This window comes from Macaca mulatta, chromosome 13 (genome assembly GCF_049350105.2).
Source record: "Macaca mulatta isolate MMU2019108-1 chromosome 13, T2T-MMU8v2.0, whole genome shotgun sequence".
Classification (NCBI taxonomy): domain Eukaryota; kingdom Metazoa; phylum Chordata; class Mammalia; order Primates; family Cercopithecidae; genus Macaca; species Macaca mulatta.
This window is the reverse complement of record NC_133418.1, coordinates 121,807,764-121,825,096: the sequence shown is the minus strand read 5'-3', so window position 1 is coordinate 121,825,096 and position 17,333 is coordinate 121,807,764. Positions and strand designations below refer to the sequence as shown.

Here is a 17,333-nt window from a genome sequence, read left to right as displayed (position 1 = left end):
TTAATCTAAAGATGTAAAGGCCATATCACTAACATCATTTATTGATAAAATATGTGTTATGTCATCTCAATATAGCAACCAATACCAAACTACACCAAAGAAAGTAGCGACAGGAGGATTTTTAGCGGACATGGAATAACTCTAGTCGTCCAGTGAATGTCAAGGAAAGATCCACACCACAGCAAGTCAGGCCTTACAGGTGGTGATGAGGATTTTGGATTTTATTCCAAGTGTGAGAGAAGACTATTAAGAAAGTTTTAAGAGGGGCAGTAAAGGGAAGTGATTTACATTTTAAGAAGATAATTCCAGTTCCCACATAGAGAATGGGCTGGAGATAGAAGGTGAAACTCGTTCGATGGGCAGGCCAGGGCTGACAGAGGTGAGGGGCCAGGGCGGCAGCACCCCGAGGAGAGGGCTCAGGTTTGGGAAGTGTTGGAGGTGGAGCACCAGGATTAACTTCACATGGAGATGAAAGAGAGCAGAGACTCAAGGACGGTTCCTGCCTCTGACCTCGCTCCTTGGTGGATAACCATGCCAACAGCCAAGACGTGGAGGGCTGGAGAGGAGCTGTTCAGGCACGAGGTTTTCAGACACTGACCAGACATCAGGCAGAGAGCCGCAAGGTCAGTGCTCCACAGAGGACGCCCTCACCCAGGGGAGAGGTCGGAGGTGGGGACGCACACGCGGGGGTTATCCGCACACATCCACACACAGTCACAGGATCACAGGACACCGTCTAGGAGAAGGTGCCATAGAAAAGAGGGTGAAGGACTGTGTCCCAGACACACCGACATTTAGAGTCTGGACTCAGGCAAAACAGCTCACAGCGGAGAATGGCGAAGGTGGAGGAGCTGGAAGAGTGTGGTGAGACTCACACGGCAAAAGCTGTTGAACAATGTAACCTCATCCCAAGAACTGCAGGATTAGAGTCCCAGAAAGTTCCCATACACACAAAAAAGGTTAGATCGTATTTTCTTCTAATAGAAAAATAGTTAATGCCTCATAAAATGTAGTCACATCAAATAATTATGCTGCCATAAAGAAGGATGTATACTTTTTTTTTTTTTTTTTTTTACTTTAAAGCTCAAATGATGTAGTATAATTTATGGGGCAATTTCTGCGAGAGTATTGCGAACTACCCGAGGAATTCCAAAATATTCATCAAGAGTTTTCTTTGTTTTAAATTGAGGAAGTCCAGCTGTAATTGCCCTTGTAAAACTTCTTGCACAGAATAAGAAGTTAAAAATTGATTAGAGTTTGGTCACAGGGAGATAAAGTAGTTGGCAATCAAAGATACTTTTTAACATGATATTAAATTTTGAACAGTATCAAATAATTTATAAATAAGAAAAGCTGAGAACATACACAAATGAGAAAGAAAAAAGGGACAAAGCAGAAGAAGCACAAGTTTAAAGGTTGAGAAAAAATCAAACTGAAGTTTACACCTATCACTCTTTCAAGTATCATGGAAAGAAGCAAACTGAAGTCCTGAGTGAAATTTCCACACGTCTTCCATTTTCCTCCCGGGGTCCTCATTTACAAGAGGGATGTATATGACTAAAAGATGAACAGAGGACACCTGCTGTCAGGAATGCATTTCAGAAGCATCTCTCAGGCCTCTGGGCCCCGCCTGGCCCAGGCTCCTGTGACGTCTCAGTCCACACTGGCCAGCAGGGACGTGAAACGCAGCGTCCACCCCTGCCCGTGGTGACAAGCACAGGTGCCTCCCACCCAGCCTGCTGACTCAAACCCCGTTCCTGAAGTCATTGAGCTGTGTGAAATCCCACACGCGTGGCGTTCAAAGCCCTCTCAAATCGGGCCCTGAAATCTATAATCAGGCCTTAAAACTGTGTTTTCCCCAACACAAGCCATGTGCTTTGCCACATCACTAACACTATGTGAAAAAGTAACAGAGAGGGCAAGTCCGTTTATTACTACGCCAAAAACAGCCCATGAAGATTTAAGTTCTGCAATGACCATAGGCCCCTAATGAGGAAGCACCAGGGCTGCTTAAGTCCAAGCACTAAGGGAAACCTTCACTGCACTAGAAGCCCCTAGGCAGCCCCTGCCCTGCGCTGTGTGGGGCCGAACCTGGGTCCTCGCCTCGCCTCCCAGCACCTCCGCTCTGCTCCTGTCCTCAGCGTCTCCTCCCAGCCCCTGCCTCTGGCCTCTGTCTTCGACTATCCTTACTGCCTTTGCTGGGGCTACTGCATGTAGCCCTACAATGCCCATGTGGCCAGGCCACCCCTTCTTCCTACGCATGCTGACACAGAGGCCTTCTAAAGATACACCTGACTGCGTCGCTTCCCTACCTAAAGTCTTTCACGGGGCCCCTGTTGCCCAGCGCAGGGGTGCGAGAGCCCTCGCTGTAAGGGCCAGAGAGGAGGTATTTCTGCTTTGCTGCCCTGCAGTCTCCGTCACGGTGACTCAGCTCTCATGGCAGCACGAGAGCAGCACGCAGCAGCCCCGCTGTACTCCCCAAGAACGCTGTGAAAGCTGGCCGGGCTGCGTTGGCCAGTGGGTCACTGTCCCCCAGCCGCTGACCTGGAGGATAAAGCCTCCTCTCTCCATCCCAGGGTGTGAGGTGTTTGGTGCACCATGTTCGAGGTCTCCCAGCAGAACGTGAAAGGCGGTTAGGAGGCCACGCCTGGGGGCAGAGGCCAGAAGTCACCTCTGCACCTTCCTGCTGCCGCTGCGGACCCAGCGCTGCCTACAGACAGGAAGCCTGTCACAAAAGGCCCCAAGTCACATCCCTGATGCCCTTTGCATGTGACATCCCAGCCCCAGTAGCCCTCGCCTCGTCCCCTCCCTCACCAGTTTCATGCCTGCTCCCTGCACCCTGCACTTCTACTCCTGATCTACCCGAAAAGCATCACAGGCCCTGTCAGGCCACACCTGCGCCTCGCATGGGCTTAGCAGAGTTTGCCAAGCAAAGCTGAGTGGCCGCTTAGCTAAGCCTTAAAACCCGTTCTGTCATCTAAGCAGGCTCTCTGGCTCCAGGTGGTTCCAGGCGGTGGGTAAGCCCACATGCCAGTCACATACCCACGGCTGCACCTCCTTCACCACAAAATTGGCACCTAGGTCCGACCCACACCCAACAAGATCACCTTTTGGTTAATCAGGTATTCTGTTACCCTTCAGCTTCGTGAGCTGGCAGAGGCACCGTGAGCATAAGAGGCAATACCGTATCCAGAGGCACTGTGAGCATAAAGAGCGATATCGTGTCCAGAACACGTGAACACTCGAGTGAAAACCTGTCATGGATTTCCCCCTCCCCAAATCTGGAAAGGGTTCTACACACGTAGTGCTGTTGAGATGATGCCCTGTCCTCCTCCTCCAGTGCTCCGTGTGGATCCCTGCGGGGAGCAGGCCAGGCACGCAGCAGTCATGGGTAGATCAGCCCTGGTGAGAAGGACCCCACGGTGTTGGGCCAGGCACAGCCTCAACCCCTGCCATTGTGGTTCCTCTGCCTTGGGACAGCCCACGGGGCAGCCCCAGACAGAGGCCAGCCCATCGCCCTAGTCCTGAAGCCTCTTTAGCGAATGTGCTTTCTGGTGGGTGGTGGGTGTCCCATGAGACTCACAGACCTGCACGCTGTGCAACCCCTGTGGCCTTTCCCAGACCACGTCCATTTCCTGACCTTCCTGCCAGGCTCTGACCAAACAGCTGGGCCGTCTGTCACTGCCCAGGATCCTCCATACCTTTCCCAAAGGCCCCTTCTCGCTTCACACAGCAAAGGCCCAGTGTGCTGCTTCAAGCCCCATCCTTGGGGTGACCGGCTGCAAACAGGGCCTGTTCCTGTCACTGGCTGTGAGGAACCAGGACGGAACCACTATTGTGAGTTGGTAGAGAAGGTGTCGGGCACCAGCCCAGGGGCTGAACCCCCAATCCATCAACTCACTTCTGCTCCATGACCTTGCGCAGGCCCAACCCCAAAGGTACATTATTCACTATGTGGTGAATCGTGGCTGCCCCTAGCCCCTTAGACTTGGTGTGTCTGACAAAATCCAGCTCACAAAGGCAAGAGCCAGCCATGGTCACCCATATTCCACAGGGAGCCCTTGGTATCTGCCAGGGCCCAGGAGCCTGCTAGGAGTGTCTTTTCCATGGCAAATGGTTCTCTGGCACAGAAGGTATAGCTCTGCTTTGAAAACCGGGGGGTCTAGGCCATGACTCCCTCCTGGGCTTGCTAGAGGACCCACTCCAGAGCAAACCTGTCTGCCAGGCTACACCCATCCCCGGTGCCGGCATGAGTGGCAGTGCAGCTCACATAGTGGCCTCGCCCTGCGTCAGAGGCTCCTCAGCCTTCAGCCCTCCACACGGATGAGTCAAATCAGTATTTCCAGGGACAGTTCTGTGTTTCTGAGTGGTTAGAGGTACAAGGTACAATAATTTGTCTTTTACCTTGAAAGGACTGTGCCAGCACGCCCCAGATCCTTGCCTGTGAAACCTCGCTCTGACATGGCGGGAGCCTGAGTCTTTGCAGGGTTGGCCTGGGCTCCTCTGGCATGTGTGGTCTCACCGGGACCCCCAGAACACCTACCTGTTGTTCTCTGGGTCCAGTTAGCCTGGGGTTGTCAACTTAGGGGGACCCAAGAGACATTCAGCAGCAGGTCCAGGCCACCGCACCTTGTTGATGGCTTTATGACAGAGAGCAAGAGTTACACAGCCTGGGGGTAAGACAGTCAGAACCGCTGATGCTCCTGAGGCAAGAGGGCTTCCAGGGAAGTGAGTCAGTGCCCGAGAAAGGCCGAAATCAGAAGTGATGTCAAGAGCCTGTGAGCTGGGCGCGGCGGTATCTTCACGCCACCCCTCCTGGAGAGCTCCACCTTGAAACATGCTGGCTGCCTACTCCCTCTTCCGCATTCCACAGCCCTGTTTCCGTGTGCGTTTCCATGACCTCATCCAGCGTGCTATGGTTTTGTGTTTGCACATCAGTCTTTTCCCCAGGATGGATGTTCCCTGGGGTCAGGATCCATGAATGTGGCCGCTCATCCCACCCCCCTTCAGCAGTGCCTGCACAAATTAAAGATTCAACCAAAGATGGTTGCATTAAATAGAAATGTATAAATTATCAGGACCAATACTCACAAAAGCAGTTGACTAAGGATACTCAGTTATCGAAGGAAGGATATTATGTTTAAATATGATAGAAAATGTTATGAAGCATGAGATGACCAAATCAAGGCTTTTCACTCCGCCTGGTTAACCTTGTGGAGTCTAGTTGGTGCCAGTCACATGCTAGCTGTTAGCAAAACAACAACAAAATACCACCTCCTTTAAACTGACTTGATTCTAGAATGTGTGTGTGTTAATAATATCACCCACTGTTCAACCACTGGGCAGATATTTGTTGAGTCCCTACTGTGCGCCTGGCTTTGTGGTAGGCATAGAGGGTAGAACAAGTAGCAAAACCCAGTCTCTGCCCTCTAGAACTCACGTTCTAGGTGCCAAGCAAGTGAATTAAATAGCAAATTTAAGAAGTGGTCAGTTCTGTAAGTCCTGTGTATTATTGAGGAGGAGGTTTGAGGGTTGGAATTTGCCAGGAGTGTTGCAGACAGGCCCGTGGAGGTGGCGATGGGGTTGTGGTGTGAACCACGACTTGGAAGAGGCTGGGGCATAGCATGGGGTGAGGAGGACGCACTTCCCAAGGTAAAGGCAGGGCCAGGACCAGCCTCAGATGTGAGGGAAGGCCGAGTTCGGGCAACAGCTGGGAGTCTATTGCATTTGGTGGGGTGCCAGTCAGGAGAGGACTCTCTGAGGTGACCAGGGCACAGAGGGCTTAGGATCTCCCAGCCTGTGTGAGAACGTGAGCTTTCACTCCAAGCGTCATTCCAGTGGGCTCCTCTGGCTGCTGAGAGGCACAAGTGCACGTGACCAACAGAGGATGTTGAGCCCATCCAGGTGAGGCCCACAGGGACAGAAATGTTGGCAGTGGCTATATTTGCATTCTAGATATATTTTGAAGTCACAGCCAACAGTCTTTGTGGAAATTATTCTGTCAAAAAATAAAAGTCTGGACTACAAAACTTAAGGATTCTACTCCTAAATCAAACTCTGTCCCCCAAAACCCCCTTAGCAGAAAACAGCTCACAGAGCTGCACAGCTCCCAGGAGACCACGTGGCCTTATGCCCAGTTCACATGAGGCTGTGAAGGACAGTGGGTGAAGAAAGACCTCCTGGGGCAGAGACAGTGGACCAGGGCATCACACCAGGACCAGAGGGGCCTGTATTTCTTCTATAATGTGACACATTGCTTCACCGATGGACACTTCATTTCCTGACCCCCTCATAGCTAGGGTGCTCATGTCAAATTCTAGCCAATGGGCCCTGGGGAAATGTTGGTGCATATTCCAGGCCAGGCCCTTTCAGGGAGAAGGGTGCACCCCTGTTTTCTCTCTCTTTCCCACAGGCTGGGCTTCGGCCTGAAGGTGGGAGCTGGAGTGGCCAGGTGGACCACAGGTGTCAGCCTGTGTCATTTGGAGTCACAGTTGAGAGACCTGGGTCCCAAACGATGCTGGAGTTGCCATGTCAACCCAAACCGCATAGTTAGACTGAAATGTATTCATTTCTATTTTGTTCAGGCACTATTATTTCGGGTCTCTGATACTTAATCCTATTCTAAATAATGCAGGTGGTCAGCAAATGAGGCCAGAAGGAAGGGCTGGACACTGCAGTCACCAGGAACAACTGTCCAGACATTAGGACGGGCAAGGGCAGAGCTGAAGGCAGAGATGAGATGGAGCCTCCAAGGAGCAGCACAGTGCCAGTGTGGATGAGACCGAAGGAGCTGGAGGAGAGAGGGGACACAATGGCAGGACACAGCAGGTCGACGGGGTGAATAAAAGCAGAGGGCTGTGCCCTCCATGAGGCAGGAAGTCACTGGAGCAGTGTGAGCAGGACAATAACACCTCCTATTAGAGTTCTCACAGGACCTATCTGGCTGCTCAGTGGAGAACAGGCTGTTGGGGACATAGATAGAATCAGGATTCAGGTAGGAGGGAGAATAGGAAATTCAGGTAGGAAGGGAGGACCAGGGAGGCCAGGGAGGAGGGAGAACAGGGAGGCCAGGGAGGAGGAACCAGGAAGACTGGGTAGGAGGAACCAGGGAAACCAGGTAAACAAGAGAACCAGAGAGACCAGGTAGGAGCGAGGGCCAGGGAGACCAGGTAGGAGGCGAGGCCGGGTAGGAAGGAAAACAGGGAGTCCAGGTAGGAGGGAGAAGAGGGAGGCCAGGTGGGAGGGAGAAGAGGGAGGCCAGGTGGGAGGGAGAAGAGGGAGGCCAGGTAGGAGATTAAGACAAAATTCCAAATGAGACATGACAGTGGCTCAGAGCGGGGTGGGAACTGTGGAGGTGACAACAAGCTAAATTCTGAACACATTTCAAAGGTAGTTTTCTTGGTCTGTTCAGGCTGCGATCATGAAATGCAATCATACAAATAGGGAAACTGAGGCCCAAAACAGTTGAGTAATTCACTGAAGGCCACATAGTTGTAAGTGGCAGAAACACAATTCAAACCTAGATTCCTGACTCCAAAGTGCGTCCTCCCTCCGTGACCCGGCACTGCTGGAGAATGACAGCCCAGCAGCCCAGAAGAAAGGATGATGCTCAGACGGATTCTGTGGATGGCTCTTGATTAGCTCCGAAGCACAAGGTCATTCAAACACCTTCTCCAACAATTTATTCTTCCCCAAGGACAAACACTACAAAGAGCCAATTCTGAATTGTCAGAATGAGAACGTATTCCTCATGGCAGAGGCCAAAATGCCACAAAATTCTCAGAAAATGAAGCACATTATGAAAATGAATGTGAATCTAAAAAGTCCTGGTAATCCCCTGCGCTCATATCTGAGATTGTGTTGAATGCTTTGACATCTTCCCGCTGGAATTGTGCTGGTGACCACGTGTGCTCTCATCCTTGCAGGAGCAGTGGCGCCAACACGACTCCCCAGCAGCGTCGGGAGCGTCGCCCAGGGAGGTGAAGCATTTCCGAGTCGCCGACAAAGGACCATTTGGTTCTGCAGAGAAGGGGCACGTCTTTATTTGACTAAGAAAGATTTGTGAAAGAGAAAATTATATTTCTTAAGTCATAACAATGTGAGGATGTTTTTAAATCTAAGGATTTAACTTTCTTCTTAGCTTCCCCAGATATTTTCTTTTTTTTTTTCTTTCTTTCTTTTTTTTTTTAATATTTGAGACTACTAAGACACCCAGTGGTCAGAGCCAAGACAGGCCCAGCTGTGAGGTTTGCTCCTAACCAGTGATGCCTGCCTGGAGCATTCTCCAGATAGAGCCCTGCCTGAATCCAGGTCTGAAATGTCCATTGCATCCTCTCTCAACCAGGGTTCCATGAGGACATGAGGCCCTCAGAGGCGATTTGAGTGGCTTTACCTCAGTTCGCCCGAGGGTGGTTGCAGCCAGCACAGTTTGCACCAGAGGGAGGCTCACTGGAGGAACAGGGCAGCCCCAGGCATGACACGTGACGCCTCCTTCTCTCATCCCCCCGGGAAGCACGGTGTGTCTGCAGCATCCGCAACCACAGGAGTAATTGTTCAGGGCTCATCAAAGTTAATCAGTAGGAAAACATAAGAGGCTCTTGCTTTGACTGCTTCAAGATAACAGGCCTGGAAACCCCAGTCAAAGTTCTCCTAGCGTTGGGTTAAAATCAGTCATGACATTTGTGGAGTGAGAAAGACGGTTTTTCTTGGAGATCTTGTTTAAAGGCCTGGATCTTTTGTTATTAATGATTTAGAAGAAAAGATACAACCTCTTCTTTTTTGTTCATCTTTCTTAATGCTGTCAGATCACGAAACAGAACTTACCAACGTGCAGGGAATATTTTGAAGCAGGACTTTATTTTTCACTTAGGATATGGGATCAGATGACCATTCCTTTGGTATTTTCATTCATTGTTTGGAACGTGAGCTGCTGGGGAGCAGCAAGCGCTCGCAGGGGCCATCTCCTGGTTTGTCCCAAGGGGTCTTTGGTTTGGAGTTGGATTTCCATACAACAGCCACTTGTTCACTCACCAGCACATCACCACCCTGGGGTAAATTTCAGCTCCATTTTTCATTTTCTTTATCGGTGACTCAGTATCTCTCGTGTGCCTTCTCCGCAGGAAGTCTGAGGTGCTCCCTTGTAGGGCTTTGAGGTCTCCCTGGGAGAACACAGCCCAGGAGCTCTCAACCCAGGCAGGGATGGGCCCGGTGCCCAGCTGTCCCTGGCCTGGCCGCGGCCTCTGCTGCTCTGCTCTGCTGCGGGGCCTGTTCAGCCTGACCTCATTTGAACTGCCTGGATTTCAGTTTCTTTAACTGAAAAGTCCCTAGCAAGTGGCTGGTCTGGAAGAACTTCCAGAATTCTGAGCAATCTTGCCCTGGAAGTGAGCGTGGCTGCTGTCTGGCCTCCCCACCCTGAGGCGGCTTCCCCAGGGCCTGCCCCTTTCCAGCCGTGCAATTTCCACACCATCATCCATTGATCCTCAGAGAGAAGCAGCCTGCTGAAGCCAAGCCATGGTCCCCTCCTTCAAGGTTTCAGTTTAACCCCTTCATCCCAAGTACAGACAGGCCCCACGGGCCCTTGTGTCCCGAATCCACAGAGCCGGTGCCTGCCACTTTACATGCACACAGCCCTAGGCCAGTCAGACATCCAAAGCAGGTTCATTGGCATAATTTAAAATGCTCTTGTGCCCACAAAGATTTGAGAATAACCAGATGACAGTGGGGCCTCATCTGTGGCTTGGTGCCAGCAATAATAAAGTACACTTCCCTAGTTTTCCATCAAAGTAAAGGAAAATGACTTTGGAGGAGCAACTCACTGATGGTTCTGGAAACTCCCCTTGGGTGCTCCCTGACAATCCTGCTCATGGGAAGTGTGCTGAGGCCAGGCACAGGGCAGGGGCATACAGGGTCCAGGCATGGCAGCCAATGCCAGGCACAGGACAGGAGCGTGCCAAGGCTGAACACAGGACAGGGGTGTGCCAAGGCTGAGCATGGGACAGGGGTGTGCCAAGGCTGAACACGGGACAGGGGCGTGCCAAAGCTGAGTATGGGACAGGGGCACGGCAAGGACAGGCACACAGGTGTTTATCACACACACACAAGTGCCTTTGGGAGAACAAAATGGAAGCATGCCCCTGTAGGCACCGCAGGGGCGCCTCAGCTCATCAACTTAGCAAACAGTCGCTGAGCACCTACGATGCCTTGGGCTGTCTGGCTTCAGAGGATACAGAATGGATAAGACAAAGTCCCTGACCACAAAGGTCTCGTGTCCAGAAATAGACCCAATCCAGGGCAGCCAGGCATGCTGTGGCAGGGTCGGGATAAGGCGTCAGGAGCTCACATGGAAGAGCGAGTAGAAGGAGAGAGGAGGAGAGAGGGGAAGAGAGAGAGACAGGGACAGATAGGGAGGGAGGAAGAGGGACAGAGATGGAGGAAAAGAGAGAGACAGAGATAGAGACAAGGAGGAAGAGAGACATTGATAGAGAGAGAGACAGAGAGACGGAGGGAGGAAGAGAGACGAGAGAGGGACAGAGATGAAGAGACAGAGAGGAGGAAAGACAGGGTTAGAGGAGAGAGAGGGAAACAGAGGGAGTAAGAGAGAGAAGCCGTTCAGCCCGGAAGAAGGTTTAAGGTGGACCTGGAGAATGAGTCTGTGTTTTGAACACAGGGCGAAGGGATGTCTGGGCCCCATTCTTGAGGCCAGATCTTCCTGCACGTAGCCTGCTGAGCACTGATCACAAACGGTGCCCAGACAGAGCATTCCTCTGAAGCCCACAGGCAGAGTCCTGGAAGCTGGGAGGAAAACAGAAAAGGCAGCGAGGGTAGGGAGCCCAGTCTGGGAGCTGGGAGCAAAAAGCAGCGAGAACTGGGCACAGGAATGCCCGGGGGAGGGGCCGCACTGGCCACTTTGGCACCAGAGTCCTCCTCCAGCTCCACAACCAGTGACCCTAAAGGCAGGTCATGTGAGGCAAACATGGTCACAGGGGCCTCTGTTTGGAGGGGGATTTAGGGGCCATTTGTGAACGGGAAGCCTCACCACAGCCATGCCTGCTCCTGTGTCTCAGAGGTCTCAGCCGGTCCCTCATCTGGGAGAAATCTCAAGCTCATGTTGTTGAAATCTTACACAGAGAGTAGAACCATGATCTGTTCAAAGAGCCATACTGAATTTCTCACTGGATAAAAGCCTGAACAGAAGAGCAGAAACTATAAGATGCTTACAAGGAAACACAGGCGTAAACTGTCATGACCTTGCCTCAGGCCATGGTTCCTTAGAGACGCCACCAAAAGCACAAAAGTAACAACAACAACAAAAAAAACCAATGGAGAAATTGGGCCTCGTCAACATTAAAAAATTTTTCTGCTCCAAAGCACACTCTTCAGAGAACGAAAAGACAACCCAAAGAATGGGAGAAAATATCTGAAATCACATGTCTGATAAGGATCTGGTATCCAGACTATATAGAGAACTCTTCAACTCAATAATAAAAAGACCAGTAGCCCCATTAAAAGAAAGGGGTGAAGGATTTGAACAGGCATTACTCCAAGGAGTTCACAAATAGCCACAGGCACAGGGAACATGCTCCACCTCTGGGTGTCTGTGCAGCACTGCTGGGCACGGCGTGTGTCCCGGGACTCGCAGACTGCCAGGGTGCAGGGAGGCAGGCGCTGCCTAGGGCCTGGCCAGAGTGTTTCTCTCCTTCTTCCTCCCTGGGTGGCCATGCACCCTGGCTGGGGTGTGTCAGGGTGGATCTGAGCCAGCTGTGGGGGCAGGTGACTCTGCAGGGGTCCAGGAAGGTTTGTGGGGCTTCCTGCACCTGATCTGTCTCTCATGGGCACGGCACGGCCGCCTTTAGTCCAGGAGGGTTTGTGGGGCTTCCTGCACCTGACGCATCTCTCATGGGCATTGCACAGCCACCTTTAGTCCTGCCTGCTTGTCCACAGTTGGACGATCACTTTCTGTGACCTCTACCCTGGCAGGAAGGGGGAGGAACAGTGAAGGGAAGAATAAACACGCTCCACAATGGGGAAAGTTTACAATCCTTGCTTGCAGTGGTACGCACACTTTTGCTTTCTAAGCACAGTAATCTGCCTGGGCTCCAGGTCCTCACTGGCCAATGACCACCCTGCTGCACCTCCAGGGCCAGCTCTTACCATACACCCTCTTGAGCAACAGAGGAGGTCTGCAGGTCACTGCCTCCTCCAGTGAGACAGCAGGCTCAGCCACGCTGGTTGCTTCTCTTCCTAGAGTCTCACCTCAGAAACTCACTACAAAAATGAGCTTATCTGAAGAGAGCACTGTGTGGGTAGTGGGGGAGGGGGCGTCTGTGTATGCACCCCTGTGAGTGTTCCGTGTGGTATATGTATCTGTATGCATGTGAGTGTGTGTGGTGTGTGTGGCACATGTGTGATATGTGTGTATGAGTGTGTGGTGCAACTCTGGTGTGTGTCTGTACATGTGTGTGCCGTGTGTCTGGTATGTGTGTGATATGGTATGTGGCTTGTGTGCACATAGGTGACATGTATGTGTCCGAGTGCATGTGTGGGGCGTGTGTACATATCTATGATGTGTACTGTGTGGTGTGTACATTTTGGGGTGTGTGTGGTTTGTGTGTGTATATATGTTTGTGTAATGTGGTGGATGATGTGTGCACATGGGTGACATGTATGTGTCAGTGGTGTGTGTGCATGTGTGTGTGTGGTGTGTGCCTGTGCATGTGTGGGGATGTATGTGTGGTGTGTATGTGCATGGTGTGTGTGCATGTGTCAATATGTGGTGTAAATGTGTGTATGTATGTAATGTGTGCATATGTGCGATGTATATGTGTGTGGAGTGTGTGCATATGTGTGAACGTGTGGTGTGTATGCATATGATGTGTGAATGTGGGTGGATATCTGATGTGTATGTGCATGTGTGTGTTGTGCATGTGTGTGTATGTATGTGTGGTGTGTATTGTGTGGTGTGTATGTGTATATTGTGTGTGTACAGATATGTGGTATGTGTGCATCTGTGCATGTATGTATGCATATGGTGTGTGTATACATGGTGTGCATGTGCATGGTGTGTGTGCATGTGTAGATATGTGTTGTGTGTTTGCATGCGTAGTGTGTATGTGTCATGTGTTTTTATGTATGTGTGGTGTGCATGTGTGTGGTGTGTGCATGCATGTGTATATCTGGTGTGTGCATGTGTGTGGTTTTTGTGCATGTGTGAATGTATGTGTGGTGTGTGTGTGTGGTGCATATGTGCATGGTGTGTGCATGTGTGGATATGTGGTGTGTGGGTGTGTGGTGTGTATGCATGTGGTGTAGGTATGTGAGTGGATATGTGATGTGTGTGTGGTATATGTATGTGTGGTGTGTGTAATGTGTATGCCTGTGTAGTGTGTATGTATGTGTGTGGGTATGTTCTGTGTGAACATGTGTGGTGTGTGCATGTGTATATGTATGTGTAGTGTGCATGTGTGTGGTGTGTATGCATGTGGTGTGTATGCATGTATGTGGATATGTGGTGCATGTATGTGTGTATGCATGTATGTGGATATGTGGTGCATGTATGTGTGTGATGCATATGTGTGCTGTGTGTGTAGTTGTGTGTATGTACATGTCATGTGCATGTATGTGGTGTATATGTGCATGGCGTGTGTCTGGATATGTGGTGTGTGTGGCATGTGTGTGGTGTGTGTGGTGTGTGTCCGTGTGTGTATGGGTGTGTGTGGTGTGTGTGCTTATGTGTGGAAATGTATGTGCACATGTCTGGTGTGTATATATGTAGTGTTTGCGCATGTGTGGATATGTGGTGTGCGTGCATGTGTGGGTTTGTGTATGTGTGTGGTGTGTGTGCATGTATGTGTGTGGTATGTACATGTGTATGGTGCATGCATGTAGGTGTGGTGGCGTGTGTGCATGTGTATGTATGTGTATGTGTGGTAGTTGGTGTGTAGTGTGTGTGCATGTGTGTGTGGTGTGTATGTGTGTGCTGTGTGTGTGTGTGAATATGTGGTGTGTACATGTGTATGGTGTATGTAGTTGTGGTTTGCATGTGTGTGGTATGTATGTGTGTTGTGTGTGCATGTGTGGTGTGTATGTGTGTGGATATGTGGTGCGTACGTGTGTGGTGTGGGAATGCAGGTGTGTGCATGTGTGTGGTGTGTATGTGTGGCATATATGTGTGCTGTGTGTGTATGTATGTGTGGTGTGTATGTGTATGGTGTGTATGTGTGTAGTGTGGGTGATGTGTGTGGTGTGTGTGTGGTGTGTATGCGCATAGGGTGTGTGCATGTGTAGACATATGGTGTGTGTGTATGTGTGTGGTGTGTATCTGCGCAGTGCGTGTGCATGTGTGTATGTTGAGTGTGTCTGTGCGTGTGTCTTTTCAAGTCTCTTGCCAGCTGTTCTGATGCAGCATCTGTGGCCATACCTGGGCCTGCACTGCCTGCTGTGAATTGCATCTAGCTGATGATGCTGAGCCTCCCCAGGTGCTGGTTCAAACAGAACCTGATAGGGAGCCTTTGGTCACTGCTGTTTGGTTTTCAAATGGAAGATAGAGACCGAAATTTCATGCAGGCCTTGAGGCAGTCAGTGCGTGGAAACTACTCACAAAAAGGCTCGGAACTTGGAGTTATCTTGGGCCCATATCATTCACTCAGCAGCAGTGACCTTGAATGAGTTGCATTTAAGCTTCTTGGAGGTCTTCTGTTTGTAGAGTGGGGATAATGAGATCTGCACCACTGGGTTACAAGGGTCCCTCAGACAAGAACACATCCAAAGCTTCTGTGTGACAGACAGTAACTGTTTCCAGGAAGTTGTGAAAGGGCAGGTCCTCTGCACCACCCCACATGCCAGCTCAGAAGCCCCAAGGAATCATAATCACGATCAACAGCATCCCAGGCTGCCTGGCACACGTGCCCTTTCCAGTGTGAGGGTCACAGCCTTTTCTGAAAACCAGAAATCTCCAGAAACTAAGGGTTTGCCAAGCAGGATGTGCCAAGCAGGATGACTGGATTATAAACTGGGATGTAACTTCCAAAAGGGCAGGGATTTTTGATGTGTTTTCCACCACTGTGCCCTAGCACTTACTTAGAACACCACCACATAGTAGGTACTCAACAAATAGCACTCATGGTAGGCACTCAACACATAACACCCATAGCAGGTACTCAACGAACAGCACCATATAATTTGCACTCAACAAGAAGAACCACATAGTAACTTAACAAGCAGCATCACATAGAAGGAACTCAAGAAATAGTACTACATAGTGGGTCCTCAATAAATATTGTTGAATAAATAAATGTTAATTAAAAGGAGGAGAGTGCCCCCTAAAGAAAGCAAAACTTTCCGTCTCCTTCAGCCTTGCGGCACTTATTTCTACAGAAATAATTGCAATGCTAACTACAGTCTTTCTTAACAATGCACTAAATTAGGCCCTGATGGACCATGACTGAATTACATGTGATTAGAGTTCTTCCAGGTTCGCACTGACCTCCCGAAAGGATTCAACTGCACTTATTTTTGAAGTATTTTTAATAATTCAGATTTTTAGTAGCAAAATCAGACCAACCAATCCTGTGTGTGTGGTGTGTGTATGTATAGTGTGTGTGGTGTGTGGCTTGTATATGTGGTGTGTGTGGTGTGTGGTATGTGTATAGTGTTTGTGTTGTGTGGTGTGCACACTGTATGTGGGGTATGTATTGTGTGGTGTGTAATGTGTGTGGTGTGTGGTATGTATGTGTGTATATGGTGTATGGTGTGTGTGGTGTGTGGTATGTATGTATGTGTATGGTGTATGGTGTGTGTGGTGTGTGGTATGTATGTGTGTGTATGGTGTATGGTGTGTGTGGTGTGTGGTACGTATGTGTGTGTATGGTGTGTGGTATGTATGTGTGTGTATGGTGTGTGTGGTGTGTGTATTGTATTTGTTTTGCATGGTATGTGTATTGTATGTGTGATGTGTGTATGTAGGTGTGTGGTGTGTGGTGTGGTATGTGGATGTATGTGGTGTGTAGTGTATATGTATGTATGTGTGTGGTGTGTGTATAGTGTTTGCGTTGTGATGTGTGTATTGTGTGATGTGTGTATGTGTGTAGTGTGTGATGTTTGTATGTGTGTGAGGTGTGCTCTGTATATAGTGTGCCGTTGTGTGGCGTATGTATTGTATTTGTAGTATGTATGTGTGTGGTGTGTGATGTGTGTGGTGTGTGGTATGTATGTGCCTGTATGGTGTGTGTATAGTATTTGTTTTGCATGGTATGTACATGGTATGTGCAGTGTGTATGTTGTGTGTGGTGTGTGTATTGCATGTGTGATGCATGTATGTAGATGTGTGGTGTGTGATGTGTATGATGTGTGGTGTGTGGTATGTGGATGTAAGTATTGTGTAGTGTATATTTATGTATGTATGTGTGGTGCATGTTTATGTATGTGGTAGGTGGTGTGTATATAGTGTTTATGTGGTGTGGTATGTGTATTCTATGTGTGGTATGTATATATATGTGTGGTGTGTGTATGTGTGTGCTGTGTATATATGTGTGTAGTGTGTCATTGTGATGGATGGTGTCTATGTTTGTGGTGTGTATATGTGTGTGATATATGTGGTGTGTGATGTGTAAGGTGTATATGTGTGCAGTGTGTGCTGTGTGTACAGTGTGTTGTATGGTGTGTGTACTGTATGTGTGGTGTGTATGTGTGTGATGTATATGTGTGATGTGAGGCATGTGGATATATGTGATGTGTGTTCATGTATGTTTTGTGTGGTGTGTATAGTGTTTGTGTTGTGTGGTGTGTGTATTGTATGTGTGGTGTGCATGTATGTGTGTGGTGTGTGATGTGTATGGTGTGTATGTGTGTGTGCTGTGTGTATAGTGTTTGTGTTATGTGGTGTGTGTACTGTATGTATGGTGTGTATGTATGTGTGTGGTGTATATGTGTGATGTTAGATATGTGATGTGTGGTGTGTGGATATGTGTGATATGGGTTTATATATGTGGTGTGTGGTGTGGGTGTAGTGATTGTGTTGCATGGTGTGTTTACTGTATGTGTGGTGTGTATGTATGCAATGTATGTGTATGCATGTGTATGGTGTGTGATGTGTGGCATGTGGTGTATATGTATGTGTCTGGTGTGTGATGTGTGGTGTGTAATGTGTGTATGTATGTAGTGTGTGGAGTGAGTGTAGTATGTGTATAGTTTGTGTTGTGTGGTATGCATACTGTATGTGATGTGTGTTGTGTGGATATATATGGTGTGTAATGTTTATGTATGTGTGTATGTGTGGTATGTGTTTATGTATGTGGTGTGTGCTGTGTGTATAGTGTTTGCGTTGTGTGGTGTGTGTA

At 49.4% G+C, this 17,333-nt stretch overlaps 1 long non-coding RNA gene across 1 annotated transcript in view; it reads right to left on the bottom strand.

The window, feature by feature from the left end:
- Positions 1 to 4,906: 4,906 nt before the first annotated feature.
- Positions 4,907 to 17,333, bottom strand: part of LOC144333928 (uncharacterized) — an 88,209-nt gene continuing 75,782 nt past the window's right edge. Inside the window, exon 3 of the long non-coding RNA XR_013403080.1 lies at positions 4,907 to 5,016. This is a non-coding gene — a long non-coding RNA (uncharacterized LOC144333928). The remainder of the gene's footprint in view (positions 5,017 to 17,333) is intronic.